General features: G+C 28.5%; 1 protein-coding gene across 1 annotated transcript in view; it reads left to right on the forward strand.

Moving 5' to 3' along the window:
* Cbp53E (Calbindin 53E) overlaps positions 1-12,788 on the forward strand; it is a 498,615-nt gene that overhangs the window by 217,424 nt on the left and 268,403 nt on the right. The window lies entirely within an intron of this gene.

Consider the following 12,788-nt stretch of genomic DNA (forward strand, 5'->3'; position numbering starts at 1 on the left):
AAGAAATACAGAGATAGAATTATTCATTTTTTCTCTGTTTGAAATATTATACATAACAATTTATTGAATAAGGTTAAGTTTAGAGAGGGGAGAGAGAAAGATCGCTACACGCATCACGTTTTTCGTTATGCATTCGTTGCCAGGCAACGTATACAACACACACTCTCAACATAGAGGAAGCCGGTATCAAGATGTCGGGAAATTAAATAGTTTTAATTTAATTCTGTAAAATTCTATATAAAATTATGTATTAGTCCTATAAAAAGTGTAATTATACCAAAAATCATAAACAAGTCACTATATGCTGGCTTATTTAATTTATTTTAAATATTTATTTATTAACTTATTTATGGGACTTAATAATTTATTTAATTATTTCTTTTAACTTATTTAATGTCTATTTATTTATTTCATTTATTTGTGTTGTTTGGTGGTGGTGGTGGTACGGTAGTAGTGAAAGGGGAGGAGCCCATTAGTGGTGGGACTGGTGAGAGGGGTCACGTAACCAGAATCCTGCTCTCTGATTGGCTATTGATGCAGTATGCCTATTTAGTACTACTAGTATCAGATTTGGTTTTAAAAGTTACGTATTCAAAGCATAATTAAAATTTTATAATTTACCACTCGATTGTCATTCAATTGCTATAAATTTCTACCTTGAAATGATGTAAAAATTCGAATTTGAAGGAATTTTTAAAGCGATTCACGATTAAATCTGCTAAAACGTAAAAATATTCCGTAAACTATCTCAAAATTGAAATCCAGTTTGATTGTAAGATGCATCTATAAAAATAAACAACTGAATAAATAAAAAGTCTCAATTATATAAGAATATTCAAACAGTTCTGTTGAAACAGGGTGATATACATGACTGGATTAATAGCTTATATTTAGGTCATGCATGATATGTTGAACAACAAGAGATGAATTACGATTAAGAACAGGAAGGTAACGATGAAAGCTAGTTTTTTTTAGTTATCAATTATTCAGTGTAAAGAAATCTAAAGTAAAAGTCTGAAAGTATTACCGAAGAGTATCGAAAGATGCAAATAGATAAGCGAAATAAAGAATACGAATAGATGAAATTTCGAAATTGCAAGTTCCGAAATAAGTTCAAAATTTAACAACTGCAAAAATCGGTAAATTTAGCTTTTTAAATCTTAGCGTATTTTATTTTTTTAAGAATTCAATTGAATCATGTTTCTATAAATAAATGAAATAGCTGACGTAGTAAAAAAAATATATTTATTTAAATTAGAGTTACAACAGTAGTTAAAAAATTATTTTTTAGTTTTTCCATGATTATTATACCAATTCCTACAACTCGTCATTTCTGATTCACGAATTTGAGGAGTTATCAATTTTTTTCTTTTATAAAACATACTTTTGAATGTTGAAGTATTTTATTACTGCAAATTATACACAATATCATAAATCTGTAATTATTTCGAATAACATTACCTTATTTTTCGTGTCTTTCACTACAAGTGTTTATTTTACAGTAAATTTCAATTATTTAATAATAAAATCAGTTGCTGACATAATCAAGATAAAAAATCTCTACATACAAAACTATGTTAATAAATATTTAAATTATTTAACTAGAAGCTTAACTATTACGAAATAGAAGCTTGTAAGTTAAAGTTACAAATGTATCTATGTATTTCAGAGCACATGAAGATACAATTGGAGGCTTAGAAATGGCTATAAAACAGTACCAAGCATTATTGAATTCTTTGTGTTATTGAAAATTTCAACAATTAACTATCTTTATGTTGCAGAACGCCCCCAACCATTCTTTGGTATTTGTCACTCCATAATTTGCTAATTTTATGCATGTTTAACCGATTTTTTAAAACAACATTTTTTTCACCGTTTAGATGTGAGGGATTAAGGGGAACTTTTACAAGCTGGATGTTCTTCCTAGAAAGAACTGACTAAAGGATTCAATTAATAAATTGTGACTCCAATCACAACTTAACTCATAATGCCCGTATTATTAAAATCTTTTTTCACTACATTTGTCGATATAGTGAAATGAAATTGATAACGATATACCAGTTTATTGTTATCGTATATTAATTTGTAATATGCTACGAAAATTGATAATTACACGAATGGTATGGTTTACAATTCTTACTTGTACACCATACCTATTAATTTATTTTAGGTAAATTTAATGAATATAAGATTTTATCAAAACAGATTCCATGGGAGTTTATTTATCTGACAGAAATATCAGCTAGTATTCAGTTTTTGTATTTTTTACTTGGGAAAATGAGTTTTAGGATAATCTTACAGTCAGTCGTCATTCCAACCTCAAAAAAGAGGACCTTTTCCTCTTCCAGATACATTTGGTTTTCGATTAGTACACGGTACCAGGTTGGTACTGATGACAAGTTCAGCATGTCGATTGATCAAATTTTCATTACATCTATCAAGAGATGAAATTATCAAGAATAATGACATGAGTTAGGTGGTAAGAGAGGAAGAGTCTGGATCAGCGGTAGAGATTAACATTTTTCGCAACAAAAAGTAAAATAAAAAATAAAAGTTAGTAAAAATCCAACAAAAAAAAACCTATTACAGTATTGAACTTAGCTTTAGAAACGACTTGGTTTTTAGCTGTAATTTATATTTATTAAAATTAATCGTACCTAAATAATATGGTCGTTTGATATACATATATAAACGAGTGCGCACGCACGAATTTAAACAATACATAATAAAAAGCTGAAGTGGCAGGAAATACTATCGTTATAAAGAGTGCTTGAAATTTTAAATAATTGAAGTGGCTGCAATTATCGTCGAAAACAAGAGTGCACTGATATTACGAAAAACATAAAAATAAACTACTATTGCAATCAGCAGTTGAATTGATGAAATGAACATCCACTTCAGTTCCTTTCTGCATTTGTATGTTTTTGTGTATGTGTGAAGATATACAAATATTCTTTCACGATTACTCATTTATTAATATAGTTACTCTGCTTTCACAAATATTAAAACGAAAGTTTATTGTTATTTAATTATTTTATCGTTAAATTTTAAAACCTCTTATTTTTGAATCAGTATTTTATATTTCTATTATTTGACTGTAGCAATATTCATTCTAAAATAAAATAACTATCAATGTTTTTTTTTTAATTTCAAAATAATCAGCATTTTTTTATTCTATATCCTGTCGTCAGCAGTTTTACAAATTTGTTATTTTATCGGTAAATGATATGAGGTTAGTATTATTATTCAAATATAAGTTTAATTAATTACCACCGAACGTATAACGCAAACTTAAATACAGAATAATGTAGTTAAAAGTTGTAGTCAGCAAAATTGCTGTTTTGTTTTTCAACTACTTTTCAACTATTTTTTTTTTTTTTTTTTTTAAGAGTTTACATATCAGTATTCAGAGAATACATATCATTTTTTTCCCAAATAAATATGTTTTGTACTATATGAATTTCTATTATACTTTTCAGAATATGAATGAATGAAAATGGTTACATAAACATAACTCCAGACATAAATCAATACAAAAAAGAGAATTTTCTTTCAAAGATTATTTTTAAAAAAAGTTTTGGTTTAAAATGTTAAGTTTCAAAAATTTGTCGGAAAAAATTATTAAATTATAATTAAAAGAAATATATATGATGATATAAATTAATTTTGGAAAAAAAGCTTTTATAACATTTACGTACGTTATCTGGTTAACTTTACAGAGAAATTTTTAAAAAGTAATTTTTAAACAAAAAGAATGTAACACTTTTCTATTAAAGGCAATTTCTTTAATGTTCCTTATAATTTTTTATACTTTTTCCATATTTAATTTTAAAAATACCCACATTGTATGAACTAAATTTGCTAAATTTTAATATCTCATAAAATTGGCAGGAAAATTGCCAGTTGAAATCAACAGTACAAAAAAGGTTTTGTGTCAACTTTAAAAAAAACTTTAGTATTATACTTTAGTAAAAACTTTAGTAAATTTGACAAAGGTAAATATTTTGCCATACACTTCCACAAATGCAGTAAATTAAAACTATAATCAAATTTATAAACTTCATTAACAGTAGTTTAAGGGACGTAAAAAACTGAAACTACTACGCCATACAACGTTAATATAATAATCACATAAGCACAACTCAGTGGAATTTAAATATTAGACGTGTACCGGTTGGTACACATCTAATCTATAGTATCTTCTTAATCAAAACATGAAACATTTAACTAATCTAGTGCTGAATTGTTCAGTGAACAGATTTTTTATTTATTATTTTGTTAACAAATTAATTTATTCGTAATATACTTCATAATCATATGGATAAATAAATGCCCTTGGGTAGGATACATTACATAGTTTCTGTCTCCATTCTCCTCTGCAGCCAACTAAACTTTTGAATTTTTGATGTTTTTCATTCTTTGTTTGATCATGTGTATAATAAAAAATGTGTAGTTTATTATTTAAGATTATAGATCCTTGAATTACTAATTGTAATCCTACTCATACCTCAAAACTTCAATTAAGACGATGTATTGATGAATTACATATAAAAATACATACATATGCACAGTTACTGTTATAAATTAATAATTAAAAAAATAAATGTTTTCCTATTAAAACAAAAAATAAAAACAAAAAAACACTTTTATTTCAAATATAGGTTTTATAAAAAGCGTTTTATTTCCTACAAAATATAAAATAATAATGCCTTTCTTAGAAACAGTGTGCATAAATGAATCCATTTCTATTCTCCTCGTGATTAAAATATTTTAGGTCATTGCCTATTGATGAATAATTTCGTTTTCTGCAGCAAATCTAGAGTAGTTATAAACATGACTAGTAGGAGTAGTAAAATGTACTGAGACTAAAATAGGTTCTGCAAGGATATCATTCTAGGTGTACACATTCGACGCTATTAAGGTGACGTCAGAAGTAATCCCAGTGTGGACAGAACATGAAAACGAGAAATGGTTCGATGAGTTAACTGTTAGACTATAAGGGAAAGAGATAATGTACTAAATAAATTCATTCATAGCTGTTAGGGTAGTTTTATTTGTGAACAGCATAGGTATTTGCAGTAAAAGAACTTTATACTTTTCTTATCTAGTGTTGTTAATACAAAACTAGTGGTTAAAAGTGTTAAAACTAGCGGTAATGTCTTTTGTCGATGGGACTGAATTCTGTTTTTCATTATTTATCTACGTGTGAATAAATCCTGACGATTACTTTAAATTCTGTTTTGTATGTAGTCACTGTTTATTATTAACATTTAATATTGTTATTAGTATTGTGGTTGTGATTACTATTTTTAAAATTTTTATATTATTGTCGTTTACTAATATTATAATTACTATTGTCATTACCATTATTATTATTGATTTAACCTGTTTTACTTTCGTTTTTAAACCAATAAATTGGAATTATATAAATATTTTCAATTGTCAATCTCTCAATATCCTGATCGAACCGCGAACTTGCTACAATATACTAGACATACAAAAGTAAAGTTCGAATTCCTTGATTCCGACCTTGGCCAGAGCTTTTACACTGTTACGCTCGATGTATTTGCAAATCTGAGCCATAAAATTTTACTTTTTCTCTCATAATCATAGTCATTAACGATTTTTATTGATTTATTATTATTATATCTTTTTTTTTTATTTAAAAATTTTAAGACAATTATTATTAAAAATGTAGTTCTTTTTTATATAAATAATCTTATGTTACTGATAATCTTACTACTTTGTAAGAGTGGATTGCGAACAAAACACTTATAATAAGTCTGTATGACATTTCAGAACTGAAAGAAGTTTCAACGGCGGTATTGTATGCAGTACTCTTTGATCTAAGTTGCATTGTTCCACAACAATAGTGCAGCAGCGTGTTACGTCATAAGTGAATTTTACACTTTAGAATAAAGGATAACAATCAGCGATACCGACCCTTGAAAAAAAAAGATTTATCTTCCTTTATTCCTTGGGTGACTAAACATCTTGAAAAAAATAAGAAACTTCGTTCTGTTCAAAGAAAAAAATCATAAAGTATAAATTTAACTTAAAGAAATTTAGTTTCCTCTTCTTTTTTTCAAAAATTTTACTTTTGAAGGATTTTTACCTCTAAGATTACAGTTTAGTTGTTCTTCATAACCCATTTTAGATCGTATCTGCATTCTGAGATGGTACAACTATTTATACTATTAAAAGTTAAAAAAAAAAGAAGTGTAAATAAATTACTATGTTTCTGAATGTGTAAAAATATAATTCTAATGTGTAAATTATAGAAAGACTTTTTTATAAAAAATGTTCTTCTGTACACTTACATAATTTATGATATTGTATAGAATCAATTCTTTTAATCAACATCATTACTCTGAGAAATAATTAAATGTTAAGACTGAATGATTAGCTTAGTTACTCTTAAACTACATTAGGGTCATTTATACTTCATATTCTTTGCGAACATCAGAGTCTCAAGAAATACTGAGTCAAATAATAAAAAGAAAAAAATAATATATCTTTCTTTTATGAAGCATTGCATTTGTAATATACACAAGACTAGTAACTCATTACAGTATTTATATACTTTGCTTGAAATCAGTATTGTTTAGTGACCAGTAATTAGAGACTAATTTGTTGATAGTGTAAGAAACGTGAGATAAATGTTGTTTTGCTTTTATGTAAAAATAAGGAGGCATTATGAGGTGTCATTCTTGAATATCATTAGGATGCTAGTAAAGCATCCTAATATGAATATATTAGTGTATTTTCAGTTTTCTAGTATTTTTCACATCCAATATTTTAATTAAGAAAAAATATTTTAATTTTTACTTATGCAGTAACCATTCATTAATGAATAATTACATATTCTTTGCGTCTAATGTAACATTACAGACAATTCCCAAAATAAATAGTTCCTCTCCCGTTTTACGCTCTTCAAATTTCCCCTCGATTTTTTTCAAAATTCCTGAGAATAACCAACGCTGTAACAAAACAGAGATTATTTGAAACTGCAGATTCCAATTGGCAGATTTTTTTATACAACCTTTGATGTGGAATATATCATTTATTGATTCTTTACCTGTTTACCATATATAAAGGATCATTTGTGTCTTCTTTCTCAGACGTATGCTTTTTCAAGCTTATTTTTAAAACGAAATATATGATGAGTTAAGACATTCTTTCAAAAATATCTACGATGACAGCAACAAAATATTATTCTTAAATTAAGTTTATATTAATTTAAAAAATACTTAAATTTACAGTAGCAGAATATTTTTTTTACTTTTTTTGTTTCGAATAGCGAAATATTGGACCACGAGATTCACTTATTCAATTTTTGAAAGTTCTTTTTGTTTTTCCACACTTTTATCTTCTTCCTGTGTTTCGTTTTCCTTTCTTTAGTCCAAGTATTTCCAGCCTGATATTTTATTTTCTCCTGAAAAACTGTTATTCTTTGTAATTCGTTCGTCAGAGGTGTTCGTTGTTTGATGTAATCAGTTAGTCCAAGCTCGTTTAAATCTTTCCTTTATTTTTGGCCTCTATTTTATTAAAAAATATTAAGTGGATCAGTCTAAAAGAATATTTTTTTAAAAACTTAATTCTTATTATGTTTAATTCAAATTTGATTAGTTACTTTTGTATTTTATTCAAATAACAAATATGAAACAAGAATAAAAAAAGTTTTGGCACTTCAAAAGATTGTATAAAATAAGATTACTTGAAGAATAAGATTATGAAAGTAATATTCTTTATTTTTTTAATCAAATTTTAACGTATTTCAGAATTTGTAACAGTAGCTACAGAATATGTAGCAGCAGCTGTAGTTCAATTTTGCATAAATTTAATTAAAGGTAATGGAAAAAAAAACATTGTGAAGCCTAGAAAATGTAAATATGGTGGGATTGGTTTGATTTTATTTTTTCATTGAAAGAAGAATAATGCTCTTAATATTTCAATATAAAACACTTTTTAATATTAATACGATTAAATTTCACTCAAGAAAAAAGAAATATTAAACTTTTAAAATGTTACATATTTCAGGCTTTAAACTTATTTTACTTTCTTGGCAGTTGATTATTTTTTATTCTTCCTTTATTATGATCATAAATCCTAGTCAGAATAGTTTTCAAACAAATTTTCTTCTCCATTGAATTCTATTATAAATTATTTCAGTGGTTTTATGTTGTACGTCCTTCATTTCAGATTCTAATTATCGATTTATTATTACATATAATTCATAACATCATGAAACTTTGCTATTAAAAAAAATTTTTTTCTTTATTTTTATTCCGTTTTTAATTATCTTTTCAATTAACAGAGTAGTTTATTCAAACATTATATATCCAGTTATTCTTCAAGTTTTTTTTTATTATTGCTTATATTATATTTTATTTTCTTTTACATACTTTTCATTTGTTACGTATAATTTTTCATTAAATTCTCTTGAATTTTTATGCTTTTCAAAATCTTTTTGATAAGTCACTTCTGTTTTCAACAGATTTTCCTTTAGTTTATTATATTTTTAAAACTCATTAAAAAGCTAAGAACTTATTTGGGAAATCATTCTCTAATTTCTCATAAAACTTTGTTCTTCGTTAGAAGTGACAATTATATAAAATGATTTTTTGCACTACCTGTTTCAGTATTTCTTATTTCTTTTTTTTTTTTTTTTTTTTTTTTTTTTTTTCTCTCAGCTCCCCTGGGCCGGACCGACTTGTTGGTATTACGCCGCCCAGGGGAGTGTCTTTAAACTCAAATAGGCCTCCCCACCTACCGGCTATATACCGGCAAGGCAGGTCGGCCTACCGGTTAGCTCTTTTTGAGAGTTCTTTATCAATATTGGCCCCTTGGGGACCCAAAAGGGCAATACTAATACACCACGCCAGACCCAGTTCGCCGCGACGCGGTACCGGGTCCCTTCAGTATTCAGTGTGCTCTTGCCTGACTGTTACCCGTGGAGTCCTTGGTGGCTCATCAGTGCTAACACACCGCAGCATGCTGGACCTCACCAGCAAGGCTGTCCACCCAGTCCTATTCTAGCCAACACCTTCTCTTCTCTCATCGGAGTATTTCTGTAGAACAACTTGTCTAACAAAACTAGCAAAATTATTCCAGTTTGACTCGCTTCTTAGCATGTAGTCTATTGTTGTCTCTGGAGTTATACCTGTGAGTGCCTTACTATGTCTAAGTGTGTCCCACCTATTGCACTCAAAAAAGGTGTGCTCAGCATCATCTATCTCGTTGCAGTAGTTGCAAATTGGTTCTTCTCTCTTGCCTATTTTGTGCAGGTAGTTATTGAAGGAACCATGTCCTGTAAAAAACTGTGATAGGTGATGATCAACCTCACCAAATCTTCTCGACAACCATGGCTTGATGTTGGGGATGAGGGTTCTCGTCCATCGACCCACAGCTTCCTGCGACCATCTTTCCTGCCAGATATTATAAACGGCATCCCTGACCTCTTGTTCTGGCTTGCCTTGTGCCCTCTCCACCCTCTTTTTTGCGATTAGGTCAATAATTTCTTATTTCTGTGTGCACTTAAAAGCACCTGAGGTAGAGACAGTTTTAGGCAAAGTTCCTTTCTCTTGGAGAATCATATTATTCAGCCAGTCCTTGTGGTAAACAGATAACGGTTCACTTGTAACGGTTAATAGTGCCTGATTTCGATGAGGTTGATATGCAGATGTACAGTAATATGTTTACTTATTACTTATTACTTAGTGAAGATTGGAAAAGTTTCATTAATAATTTTTGCTGGTTAGGGATGCTTTTTTATTCTAGACAAAGGCTGTGAGGTTTCGAAAATAACAATTTTTGCTTAAGAGGCCATCTGCAGTTTTATAATTATTTATTTAATTCTTGTTAGAAATTACTGGCTAATCACTTACAGTCGCTTAGAGGTGGTGAAATTATAGGGTATGAAAAACGCTAAACGTCATCAGGATTCATTTTTTACCGAGGAAATACAGAGACGCAACCATGAAAACAATTACATTAAAAAATAATATAATAATAATAATTTTATAACTTTGCTGAAAATTACTTGAATTAGTGTAATAAATACTATACCATCACTACGCGTGAATTGTGTCACCAGCATAATTTTATTTGTCTTTCATTGTACGCAGTACAATGAAAGACACGATGAAAGACAAGATGTTTCTTATACATAAAAACACGGTGTTTTTTCCCTGGAATTGCATTTTTTCTGGTTAACCTAAAAACGTATCTGCATGCTTATTCTATAGTTCTAAATAAATTTTAAATTTTAACATAATTAAGACGTTAAGATAATTTTTAAATAGTAAACTTGCAGTCAATAAGTACATAAAACATAAAAATTACACATAAAAACATCTATAATTTAAAACTAAGCTTAAGAAAAAATTAAACTTGTTAATTGATGATTCAGTTGTTTTGTAAATGACAGAAAGTAAATGATAGAAAACAGTTAAAAAATGATATAACAGCATAAAAGAGATCAGAATAAATAGTCATAGATAAAGGAAAAGTTCGAAGAGAGATATTGTACTGCAGGAAATTGAGATACAATATTCGAAACTTCCAACGAAGAGGCTTTCTATCTGCGTAAACCCATCCCATTGGTTATTTCAATTAATATAAAATATTTTCTCCAACATTTCACCTAGACTACTCTGAATTTTAATTAAATTTACCTTAATTGGTAGTCTTTTTATTTTGATGGATAAAAATACGATTTAATATAATCAATTTCAAAGAGAAGTAAATAAATGAAACGAACAACAGTATAATGAAAGTAGTATTTTGTAATGGAACTGACATATTAGCACTAAGGCATATTTTTTTTTTATATTAGCGCAAAGGATTTTCTTCATTATATTTTACATCAACTACAAATCGTGATTTTTTAAAACAGAATAAAAGGAAGGTAGGAAACGTATTCTACATTTCCAAGAAAATATTTATTTTAAACAGTAACTGCTAATTGTTAAGCGGTTGCCATTGGATGTCAATAGATCCTACGAACCACTTGTACCATTTTAGTATAATTTTTCTATTGAAATACCCCAGTTATATTTTATTTCCTTAGACTGCAAGTAATTTTATTCCGTTAAATATTAAAATGTCATTGGATGCTGAAGATCAAACACGTGACAGAATTTAGCCTAGAAAAATGACTTAGTGTATCGAATTATAAGCTCAAAGGCTATAGAATAATAAATGACGTAAAGCATAAGAGGTAGTGCTGACGATTACTGGATCCAAGATAAAAAAAAGCAGGACTGTTATTCACCAGCGCAGTTTTTATTTATTATATTTTGCTTAGTTATCGTAAAGTAAATAATACATGTAAATTTTTGAGTTTTAAAATTTAGACACAAAACAACTTTTACATGTTACATAAGTAAATTACTCTGAAAATAAAACAATATATATTGTATTGCAACATATTTATATTAAAAGCAAATTTGGGATCAAGTAATTTTGAAACAAATTTTCAAAGTAAATTTGAAACAATTTTGCGAAATTGTTTCAAAGCTGTTAATTATACAATTTTTACTTAAGTATCATTAGGATGATCCAGTTAGTAACTCAATTAACTCAATAATAGTTTAGGGCTCACAATTAAATTTATAATGATGCTAGATATCGCTAAAACTTGTGAAATAAAATAATTTAAAAAATAATAGTAATTAAAAGTTACAAATAATTATATTTTTATTTATTAACTTAAGTAAAAGTATTTACAAGTAACTATTTTTCAAGTCTGTGCCAGCCGACACAAGTTAGATAAAAAAACCTATAAATTCTGGAATTAAAAAATCAGTCATTAATCAAGAAAAATTAGAAATTTCTGAAAGGAGTTTTCTATGAAGAAGAAACGAAAATAAAATAGTAATAGAAGAATTCAGGGAAAGGACTAGTTAAAAAACTTAAGCAGGAAAGGAAGGAGTAAAGGACGTTAAGAAAAGTGTTAAATGTGGTCCAATATTAGGCTAAAAGAAAAGAAAAAATCCGGAATTAAAGATTTGAAATTGCGGAAACATTTTTTTCCTTTTGTATTTTTAAAACCTTTAAAATTGAGAACTCATGTTCAAGGGAGAAAGCATTGGAGTAAAATTAATAATACTTCAGAGGATGAATGAGGATGATATGTATGAGTGTAAATGAAGGGTAGTCTTGTCCAGTCTCAGTTCGACCATTCCTGAGATGCGTAGTTAATTGAAATCCAAACTACCAAAGAACACCGGTATCCAAAGAAGATAATACTGACCCAGGCTCACCTAACCTCGAAGAAGATAATTCTTCTTGTTCAGACCCCCCAACAATTAACAAAATAGTAAACAACAATTTTTTGGGGATTGGGATTGGGATTACGTTTTGGGATTGGGATTAGGATTACGTTTTGGGATCACGCTTCGGGATCGAGTTTTGGATTTAAGTTTTGGGATCACGTTTTACGGTCAAGTTTTGGGATTACGTTTTGGAATGTCGTTTTTTGTATGCGCTTGGTTATCGCGTTTTGGGATCACGCTTTGAGATCAATTTTTGGGTTTACGTTTTGTTATCAAGTTTTGGGACTACGTTTTTAATCAAGTTTTGGTATTACGTTTTGGGTTCACGTTTTGGGGTTCACGTTTTGGGATCACGCTTTGGGGGTCTACGTTTTGGGATAATGTTTTGAGAAAACGGTTTTGGAATCACGCCTTGGATTGCGTTTTAGGATTACACTTTTGGATCACGTTTTGGGATAACATTTGGGATTACGTTTTGGGATCACGTATGGGGAGTACGTTATTGGGATT

This window comes from Lycorma delicatula, chromosome 1 (assembly GCF_047948215.1).
Source record: "Lycorma delicatula isolate Av1 chromosome 1, ASM4794821v1, whole genome shotgun sequence".
NCBI lineage: Eukaryota > Metazoa > Arthropoda > Insecta > Hemiptera > Fulgoridae > Lycorma > Lycorma delicatula.